We start from the raw sequence: 11,572 nt of genomic DNA on the forward strand, positions 1-11,572 counted from the left end.
TGATCTGTTGCGTTGGTCTCCCAGCAGTCGGGGGGCGATGTGGCATTATTATCATCTTCATTAGGCAGAGAGTACGTCTGTCTATCGATCCTTTTGTGCAGAGAACAAAATGACCTCTAACTTTCAACTGTTTGATTTGAGTTTCACCTGGTTAACCCTTCCAATGCCAAATGTTCATGTTCAAGGACGAGCGTAGATCCAGACTGAAATAGAAGCTGGACATGACACTCTGCAGTACATCTATTGGAAGAGATAGAGCCATATGCTCTGTATGTGTGTCTACATGCATCTATAGCAGAGTCTGTTTGTGCATGCATGTGTGTGCTTGGCTCGTCTGCTGCCTGCGTGTGAAGCCAGTGACAGGGGCCGTAACCCCGAGCCAGCAGCAGCCGCAGAGTCAGTGCCAGGGGGGCGGGAGGCGCCAGCTGGAGGGAGAGGATGGGGAGAAATACCCTTCAAAGTTGGAGCGATGATACAGCCATGCAGAGCCTCTCAACACTTTGTCTCTGCTCTCCCTCTCATTACGCTCCGCTATCAGCCGCGCAGATGGGCCGATACGCCACCAGCATCACTCAGAGAGGCGGCGTGAATCTGCACGCCGCCCGATCAGACGCTTGCTCTGACGTTCTAAATGTTCTTTGGAAGTCTTTTATATCTGCAGTCGCTTCTCACTGGGCGATCAACAGGGCAGCACGCGGATCAGCTCGCTGTCTGGCTCACCTTTATCACCGGGCTGCAGGTTGTGCCGCGCCGAAGCAAACAATGAAACAAGACGGAGCGTTTTCCTTTCTCTGGAAAAGTTCAGCTCCAGGAAAAACAGAAACAAATGATGTCACATCGCGTGTATACAAGGCCCGTTTACGGTCCTCATGGGACCGGTTAGAGACGACTGAAGCCGTCCGTGTCCATGTCTGTAGGAGACATGTTCAGACGAGTCACACTCGTTCACTGCTGTGTCATCCAGACGGACAGGATGCAGAGTGAAAGTCAATCTTTGTATGGAAATGAACGGAAAACTGTTCTGAAATATTAATTTGAATCGTGCATTCAAGTGATGAATGAGAAATAAATCCTCCATAAATGAAGAAAAGACACAAGAGACGCGAAAACGTCAGCGAGTGCAGTGAACCCAAAAACACAGACGGCCTCAGAGGCGGCGAGCTCGCCGAACAGCTGTTGAATCTGTCGCACAAAACCAATCGATTCGCCGACACGGTCTCAGAGAGCGGAGGCTGCCAGAGGTCCATGTACCTGTTCGCTCTGCATCAAAATGTTGGATTTGCATTTGTAGCAGACTGGAGTTTCCTGTGTGTGTTCGAGGTGTGTGTAATGTCTTGGATTAGCCTGCCGGCTCCGTTGCCTGAGTAACCGCCCTGTCGCATGGCAGCGTCTCAGCCAGCTACAGGATGACACTGTACGCTGCTTCTCTCTTTGCATGCACTCTTCAGCCGAGTGGAAAAGCACCTTAATGTCATCCCATTAAAGTGAACTAAACCAACAGACTGTCACACACACTCACATTATCTGTATGATAATTTAAAGGCGCTGGAGCGATGCAATGTGGCAGTTTGAAACCTTGCGACCAAACCAGAATACAGAGCGGAGGATTAATGACTTTTTCTTTTTTTTTTTTAAAGTCATTTCCGCCGCTCCCTCCTTCCTCCGGGAAAAAGTAGATGAAGCGATGCAAAAAACCCACACTCATCAAGAAATCGCATGAAAACCGAAGACGGAGATTACGCCTGAGATAATAAGATGTGTGCGATTGCACACGAGGACGAGCTCTCTTTTTTTAGCCCGTTGACCAAATCGTGCGTGTGTGTTTGCTCGGAGAACATAAGCCGTGATTACTGCGCACCTGGGAGGCGGTGTTTGGTCTGTTTTCTCCAGATTGAGAAAGGAAGATTGAGGCAATATAAGATAAAGTGCTGAGAAGCCTTTTCCTGGACAAACACAGAGTTTACAGTTGTGAGGAGAGAATGAGAACGAGGCAGGACGAACTCATCCAAGTGTCACACCTATGTGCTTATTTAAATACATGCATGTAATGTTACTCTCTGGATGTCAGACAGATATTTGGATCATTTCTAAAATCTGGGAAATTCATTAGAGTGAATAAACCGAGCAGCCGTCTCAGCTGAAACCGCAGTTCGTCATCAAGTCCTTAAACCCCCCAAAACAATAAAAAACCTGCTTTAACCTCGAATATAAAACAGGATCCTTTGCTTCAGACGCTGAGCTTCAGGCGGATTCAATTTGGGTTCTTACAGAAATGATATCAAGTATGAAAATACAAAACCCTCTCTGGTTCTGCGGCCCCGCCGTGGTCCACTTGATTTGCTCTTTAAACTCTTCAAGCTGCCGCAGAAGCTCAATAAGCAGCGTGTCCGAGCTGGGCGCTGCATCCTGTCGTGCAAAGTAAGAACATCATAGCAGCAGTGGAAATTCATGAAAATCAAAGCTAATTAAAAAGTCGGATTTCATGATTACAGTGATACAGTGCGAGGCAGATTCTGCACACGGCGGGTAACTTTGAGATCCCGGGTCTCCTCAAGTTCGGCAACGAGGCGAGCCATAAAGCTCATTTCTGCTCGTGATGTAAAAACCTATAATCACGGCATTACAGCAGAGCTAACACCTGCCATGTGGTCGGTGCGAGAACTTTAATTATCTTGATGAGAGTGCAATGCGCTCTTAATTGCTTCCTCCATGTGCACACACAGATATAATAAAAAGATCCATTAAAGAACACAGTTATATAATCTCATCTACAAACACTGCAGTAAAGAGTAGTGGTTCATATTAAGACCAATCAGAAGGCTCTTAACGGCGCTTTTAAAGCAACTCAAGGCGTCTGTCTGCGGTCAGCTCTGCAGGTCAAACAACATCTTTAATCTAACTGAGTGTGTCCCTGCAGGGGGCGCTGGAGTCCCCCGTGTGTCCCTGCAGGGGGCGCTGGAGTCCCCCGTGTGTTCCTGCAGGGGGCGCTGGAGTCCCCCGTGTGTTCCTGCAGGGGGCGCTGGAGTCCCTCGTGTGTCCCTGCAGGGGGCGCTGGAGTCCCCCGGGTGTCCCTGCAGGGGGCGCTGGAGTCCCCCGGGTGTCCCTGCAGGGGGCGCTGGAGTCCCCCGTGTGTCCCTGCAGGGGGCGCTGGAGTCCCCCGTGTGTTCCTGCAGGGGGCGCTGGAGTCCCCCGGGTGTCCCTGCAGGGGGCGCTGGAGTCCCCCGGGTGCCCCTGCAGGGGGCGCTGGAGTCCCCTGTGTGTTCCTGCAGGGGGCGCTGGAGTCCCTCGTGTGTCCCTGCAGGGGGCGCTGGAGTCCCTCGTGTGTCCCTGCAGGGGGCGCTGGAGTCCCCCGTGTGTTCCTGCAGGGGGCGCAGGAGTCCCCCGGGTGTCCCTGCAGGGGGCGCTGGAGTCCCATGGGTGTCCCTGCAGGGGGCGCTGGAGTCCCCCGTGTGTTCCTGCAGGGGGCGCTGGAGTCCCCCGGGTGTCCCTGCAGGGGGCGCTGGAGTCCCCCGGGTGTCCCTGCAGGGGGCGCTGGAGTCCCATGGATGGCGGTCTCCGTGCTGGAAATGCTGTCTCAGGCTAACTTTGAGTCAAGCTAACGACAGGCTGAGAGCTGAGGCGGGTTTTAAGCCTCCTGACAAACCGTTACACGGCGCCCACCTGTCAATCAGCTCAGCTACACGCCTTATTGTGAATAACTCTGATCCTTCATCCAATCAAAACTGCTGAGTCATCAAAACATTCCCCCCGTACAGTGTGTGTGGATGGAGACATGAGCTAATCACACCTATTTGGTTTTTTGAAGCAGGCTGTAAACATGTTCATGTCTGCTGTAAAAACAGGCTGTTTGAATGGGTGTGTATGTGACTTCCTGTGCTGCTGCAGCCAGCCTCTAGTGGACACTCCAGGTACTGCAGCCAGCCTCTAGTGGACACTCCGGGAACTGCAGCTTGCTGCTTGGTAACCATTAATCAACCTCTCCAGGAAGCAACTTTTAAAACAACGCTTTGTGAAGTCGTTTGCAGAGTAAAAACATAAATCACAAACTTAAAAACAGAAACTGTGTAAAAATGAGTCTTCTGTAACGCTGCTGTGTATAATTATTGAGCTAATGGAAAAAACACCCACAGTGGTTGTTCTGCTAATGAGTTAGCTGCAGTCTCGACTGCCCTGATGGGAGCTGTGGGGAGGCAGAGTGGGGTGGGGGGTGTATTGGGTGAGAGGCTGTCAGAGAGGCATGCGGTGCACTCCTTCCACCGTGCCCTCGCACAGCCGTGATGAAATGGCTCCATCCATCTTGTTGCCTCCCAGTAAAGATTGGGCTTATTTGGCCGCTGAGCCGATGACAGATGGGAGCCGCCGCCAGCTTTTCTCTGCTAAAGGCCGGGACCCCTGGCTCTGGAATCTGTGGGTGACGAAGGGGGCAGCCACACGAGTCATGAGAGTGTACAGAGGAGATGATGTGATCCAGCTTCTCTCTGATTGGTCGGATCGGAACATTTCTTCTACTTTTTGTTCTGCTAATGCTACCGGCTCAGAGCGAGACACGATGACAGTTAAACGTTTGATGTTAGCGTCAATCATCGATGGTTTTAATGGAGAATCGAGTCGCCTGAAACTGCTGCTGGAGAATCTAATTGTACAACGAGGCGTCGCTCATTAGCTGCATGTCAGGAGGATCCTCGCTTCATCACCCCATGCATGAAGGGTTTTTCTGTTTTTGCACTTCATAGTTTGGTAACCAGTTTGTAACAAAGGCAGATTTAATATCCAAGCTGAATTACTGTAAGAGCCGAGGATCCCCACCTCGTTTAAAACACCCATTTAGCTAACGATAATCAAACGATCCATTACTGCGAAAACAAACATGTTCATGTCTTTATTCGCACTCACTCGACGGAGAATGTTGTTTTTATCACTCCCAATGTTTATTTGATGAAGGCGAAGAGTCGTGTGCATCAGAGCGAGTGTTTCTACGTCTGTCACGAGGCTGACTGACAGAGTGACGCTCCCAGAGACCCGGTGGGTCGGCTCTGGCTCAGCGGGAGAGTCGGCCTTTAGGTAAGGTGTCCAACGTGCAGCAGGAAACTAAACCCTGAGTTGGAGCTGCTTGGTCGGGGAGTGAAGGTGGAGCTGTGGCGTGCGTCTGCATCCTGCTCTACACAGAATCCAGTCCAGCATGAGAGCTGCTCATTAAGCTCAGCAGATGCACTGAAGTACTCGACCATAAACCCATGAAGCTGCAGCCGCAGAGCGTCAAAGAGGCCTCTCGGCTGATGTACTGTTGTTTGGATGCAACCTTTAGCTGTTTCATGCTACATTAAGAGACACTGGAATATGAGAGAGAGTTATGAAATGTGTGTGTGTGCGTCTCTCTCCGCAACATCAACCTTAATGTCGCCGCAGAAAGTGAGCGGAGCGCTAATTAAAAAAAACTAAAATGGATAATGGCGTGGTCTCATATCCGAGACGTTCACAGCCGTCACACACTTTGTCTGGGTAATTACATCCCTCCGTTCCACAACACTGAGAGCATGCCACTAATTGCTTTCTGTGTAATTGCGTTACCTTTTCTCTTGGAGTCTTTTTTTCTTTTTTCCACCAGAAGAGGAAATGAAAAGTTCACGCTGACCGTTCTCATCAAGGAGACGAACAACAACCTGAATCTGGCCTCCTCTGCGCGCACAGATAGTAATATGTCGCTTCGTTAACCAGCTGAGGAATCACGGAAACCAGCTGATGACAAGTAGTTGGTGAATAATTGATTTGAAACGCAGCGTGCCGAGGGTGCATTACGGCGTGCATCATTTTTTTTACTCCTGAAATTACATTAGAGCTCCAGTCGATATGAAGGACGTGATGAATCACACACACACACACACACACACACACACACACACACACACACACACACACACACACACACACACACGTAAATCCAATAATGAAGTGTAATTTATCAAATGATTCATATCAATCGTTCATCTGCGGTAAAGATCATCTGGAGAATGATGTAAATGTGTCGACAGGACGCTGAAGAAGCTGCCGTTAGAAAACTTCAGTTTTATAACAGTGGAGAAATTTTTTTTATCGCACATTGTGAAAATGTTAAAACTCCTCTTTGAACCTTTTGAGTTTGTGTTGATTTGGCGCCCCCCAGTGGACAGCGTGGGTTATCTGTACGCCTGTTTGTTTAAGTGGCAACCTCAAGTGCCGAATGCTGAAGTGTAACATCCTGCAGTACCTGGAGTGTCCACTAGAGGCTGGCAGCAGCAGCACAGGAAGTCACATACACACCCATTCAAACAGCCTGTTTTCACAGCAGACATGTTTACAGCCTGACAGGTGTGATTAGCTCATGTCTCCATCCACACACACTGTACGGGGGGGTGAAGGGAAGAGTTCCTCTCGCTCCAGAGAGGATGTGTGTGCGTGTGCACAGTTTACCCGTCATAGAGCGCCCGACACGCTGGCCCCCCCCCCCAAACACCTCCAAGTGGACTCACAGAACTAAAGGGTCCCAGCTTCCCCCCGTCTTTATTTTAGAGCCAACATAGTTATTTGAAGTTTGCATCGTTCCAGAGTGTCTCAGGAGTAAAGATCACGTCTCTTACTGAGTCAATGAGAGTGAACTAGTGCAAGTTATCTGTGGTTTAAGGATGTTGGAAACAGAACATTAAACATGGTGGAAATAAGCCGACAGATCATTAAGAGCAGCAGCCTCAGGATTAAAACTTATAAATAACGTTAGAGCCACTTTTCCTCAGTGTCTGTGAGGGCGAGCTGAACCGATAATCCACTGCTGAAAGCTGCTCTCAAAGTCCACGCTGAGCCAGAGAGCGTCGTCGTGGAGACGTGGAGCGGCGAGCTGCTGCTGAAAGTCAACTGCAGGTCACTATCACGTCTGATTCAGGGAACACTTCTCAACACGTCTGCTGCGGACGCTTCTCTACATCCTGTCACCTTTAAGGGCGTTTGGGTGTGGTGTGTGTGTGTGTGTGTGTGTGTGTGTGTGTGTGTGTGTGTGTGTGTGTGTGTGTGTGTGTGTTAGTGCATATCAACATTTATCTTCAGAGACTTCAAATTCAGTCCTGCACTGACGAGTGGATGGATCCAGATTTATTTGACCTTCTCGTATGTCTTATGAATTCTTAATAATCCATTTATTTAAATCGGACCCCGTGTAAGACGAGGTCACCACACACACACACACACACACACACACACACACACACACACACACACTCTTGACAGATTTGAGCTTTGCACTTGAAAAGGTGGCGCCGGTCCAACCCCGGGCGCCATTAATAACACCGCGGCTCCACACAGAGACTCACTGAAGTCACACTTTAGGAGCTCGATCGCATTTATGACAACGCCTCGTGTACCTCGTTACCGGTTTAATGTTCCTCAGCGTTCTATCGCACACACCACTAAGCTCCCAAATGGCCGGCCCGAGCCGCGTTCGCCTGAAGGTCGGACAAAGTGAATATAAATAGTTACTCAGTCGAGACATTATGGGAGCATTTTTAGAGTCCACCTACATCCAACATTAGTTTCAGGATGTGAGGAGAGATGCTGCACACTTTAGCTGCTTTATGCTACAGACAGAAAGCTAAACATAGAAGCATGCAACGTGCACACGGCAGAGGGAAGCAATCAGGCTGCAAAGAGAGTTAATAATGAAGCCTGTTTGGAGCAGCTGGAAGTGATGAATGCAACAACACAATGAATCCCAACGTTGTGCACATCCTGCTCGTTTGTTGAGTTTTACACTAATAGAGTCCAAACAATGGCGAGGATGGACCGACGGGCTCAGCGTGGAAACCTTCCTCTCTGCACACCACATCATCACCACGGTGCATCTGGCAGCTGTCGCCACGCCAAACCAACAATGAACTCATCATGACAAAAGTGAACACGAGAGAACGGCGAGGAGCCATTCGTCGGCGTGTCGCTGTCAGCACGCCCTCTCACTGAGGATTAGCCATTTTAATTACTTCCACCTCTCCAGTCTGGATGGGCCTCCTCCAGCAACACGCCATTCAAATCAATTGCAGCAATCTGCACAATGTTAGCATGATAAGCCGCGCTGAGGCGTTTTCTGGCCTTTGTAATCCAGTTTGCGTCAAACAGATAAGGTTTATTACATCCTGAGGTAATCTGTGCGTGTTTGGCAACCTTCCCGCTGACTTGTTCAGAGGCCTGTTGTTCCACACAGACCCGGTGAAAGAAGAACAAAAGGTGCTGGAAGATTGCTGCTAATGCTTCACAGAGCTAATGAGACAACTCTAAATACCAGCTTATGTTATTGTGCCTTCATCGTCTGCAGTGCTGCGGCTGCTAATGTGATTCTGTGAGCAGATAATGCTCTTTAAAGCACCGCGGAAAATCTCCACAGTCAGACGGCGTCCGGCCATCTCCTCTGACATCACGCTCAGGTGTAACACATTTAACACATACACGTTTGCATCTCGCCGCTCAGCCTAGATTTATTTTAAAGGCGGAAATTAAGGAGTGATGACATCATAAACCTTCGCTGCGTCCGTCGTGTGACAAACAGAATCAGCCGCCGTTTGGACGGTGACTGCGCTTCCTGTCCCGCTCGCATCTTTGACTTATATAACGCCATCGATTGCATCTCGATCAATACGACTCTTGCTTCACGCAGCAGATATTGCCCGGCGGAGAGACGCTTCTAAAACGTTCCCGTTGATGAAACGATGCTGGATACAAGATGTTGATGTGTTTTTGAGCGCCACAAACGATCGATGGCGTGTATCGATGATTTGCGGTGCATGTTCTCAACGGGTAACGACCAAAGGATTTACGGCGCTCTTCAAGCTGGAGTTGGTTCTTCTGCTGAGGTTTAAACACAATCTACTGTAGCGCCACTCTGAAAGCAATCAATAGCTCTGAGACTCAGTAATTGCTGCTCGGATAGCCGCCTAAAATCCATCATCCAAAATGTTTACCTAATTAGATTCATTTAGCTGGAATCGGCGAGAGGGTGAGTCATGGTGAAAGTGTGAGACGGTCCCTGTAGTGCCAAGACAAATGGCCTTTGAACCATGAAACAGTCCATGCCTGCTGGGTGCGGAGGAAGCCCGGTCAGTGTGTGAGCGAAATAAGGATGGAGGGCTCATTATTGGCTTTTCACTGTCAGTCTCAGAGGCTTCAATGACACAGAGGACTCTAATTCTCTTTCAGGCTCTCCCGCTGCCTTCCTTACTAAGTCCAAGAGAGACTGAAATAGAAAGGAAGGATAAGAGAGAGTTTGGTTTTGTGGGGGGAGGGGGGGGGGGGGGGGACAGCTATGGAGGGGAAGATAAGAGGCCTGCGAGACAAAAAGAGCGAGCAGGCTGTGTCTGAAGACGGAGACCAATTCTGGACCCAGAAAAAACTTAGCACAATGCTGATGTAAGAGGAATAGTTCTGTAAGCGCATGGGAAGTGTTAATGAGAATCCCAGGGTCGCAGAGGCCTTTAGTGAGGCGGGGGGGGGGGGATTAAAATCGGGCCTGGGTGAATCAGTCCAGGGATGGCCTTATTTAACCGCAGACAGGATCGATTGGGCCTCCTGATGCAGCTCAGCGACACGGCCTGCTCTGGACAGGACGGCTCGAGCTCTCAGCTCAGGCAGGTAGAACATGGTCGACCTCATGATGACTTCACACAAACACTCACACAGCATCGACGGAGTGAAGCCAATTTGTCTTTGAATGCTGATGGCTATTTCTGTCTCTCTCTCCGTTTTCCCCTTTTCCTCTCGCACCAATCAGTGACTTTGTTGTTATGGAGGCGAGTACCAGGCAACAGCAGAGCATCAGAACCATTGGAATGCATTTCAGAGACGAGAGACGGAGTCAGGCCTGACATGTTCATCCTCTGCACGAAGCACGACTCATTAATATCCCATAAATAAGAAAACATGTTTGGATGTTTATCATACAGAGGAGTGACACGGACACCAAACCCGACAGCCTCCAGCAGACACCTGAGGAACTGCAGCTTCATTTTTCAACACCTGAAATTATTCAGAGGATTTCTGACTGTTTATTACTTGTAAACATTTATGAAACGAACTTCGTGATTGGGGGGAAAAAAAGATGCGTTTGCGATCCGACGTGAGGATTCCTGAGCTTGTGATGCCAGACGCATTTCTGCGCGTGGACGATGAAGTGTTGTATCATGTGATGTGCGAGCAGCGTTTGACTGACAGCCGGTCTCTGAGAAGCAAACACTGTCCCTTGTTGTGATGAAGATGTACACCACCAGATGCATGATGGGAAAGCAGCGCAGTGTTTTTCCTCAATCCTCAAAACTCCAACATAGTTTCATTTTCTTAAAGCAGGAACAACAGATGGTCTCTGGTCTGCTTCCTGCACGTCTGCACTGCTGCTTCTTAGCTGCCGTTAATGAGCCCAACCTGCACTCGGATCCTGATCCATACGTGATGGAAAGATATATTTAGTCCGGGCTGTAGGTGTCGGAGTTCTGACTATACAAGTGCAGGAATTCTGCTCTGAAGTTATGCAATGCAAAAGGCATTCTTACATCATTCTCTGGCTCTGAGTCCATAATGAACACAGCCAGTCCCCGGCCAGGATTTTAACTGAAGACAGAAGCTGCCAAGGACTACTTTGAGTGTTTGGAATAATTAATGTAAACTTGCTATGGAGAAATGACCCTCTGTTCATTTAGTCATTTCACGCGTTTCATCTCTTTTTAATTTGTGTGAAATAGAGCAGAGCAGATTTAGGAGTCTTCTTCTCGCTTTGCAGATTTTTGATCGAGGTGGAGGATTCACGGACGTGAGGACGTCTGAGGCCTCACGTCGTCATGACACCAGACATGATGAGGCTCAAACCAGCTTAATAAGATCCTCTCACCTGCAGCCCTTCATCAAAGCGCTCGCTCAGACCGAGTATTCTTCTTTTCAATGTTTGCATCTCTTCTTCTGCTGACTGAGAAACAGCAGCTCCTTCATCACTGCCGTGTATAAAAGTCTAGAACAATCCACTCCATGTTTGAAGGTCAAAGTTCATTTTAATACTTCCTCTGGGTTATGACCTTAATTAAGAAGCTTTGTGCGAAATGAAAATAAATCAAAAAGACAAATGGAGAATATTAAATGCTTTATCGCCATCTTTAACAACAAACTCAAACCCATTCAATCGTTCCTCGAAAAGAAACAACTGTCCCCCTTTAACGACAAAATCAAATGTCCATCCAGGCCTGGAAACCCCCCCGGAAGAGAAAACAAGTATGTCCATGAGGTCTGGCAGCCTTATTCCTTCCTTACCCCGCGGGAGACACAGGTCTCCTTTAGTCCTCCAAGGCCCATGATTGACCCCCATGTACAGGAGGAAACACCGCACCTCAAAAACAGACAATCCACTGATCCTCATCCGGACAAAACACTCCTCTCTCACCGCTCGCCAGTCCACACCTCACCAAAGCCCACACACACGTTCCCCTCTCCCTTTGCTCACCTTAGCCCCCGCCCCCCTACACACCTGTGTATCTCTGGCGAAGCAGGTCACCTGACTACCAGCAGGGAAATAACATGA

This window comes from Symphodus melops (genome assembly GCF_947650265.1).
Source record: "Symphodus melops genome assembly, chromosome: 5".
In the NCBI taxonomy this organism is placed as follows: domain Eukaryota; kingdom Metazoa; phylum Chordata; class Actinopteri; order Labriformes; family Labridae; genus Symphodus; species Symphodus melops.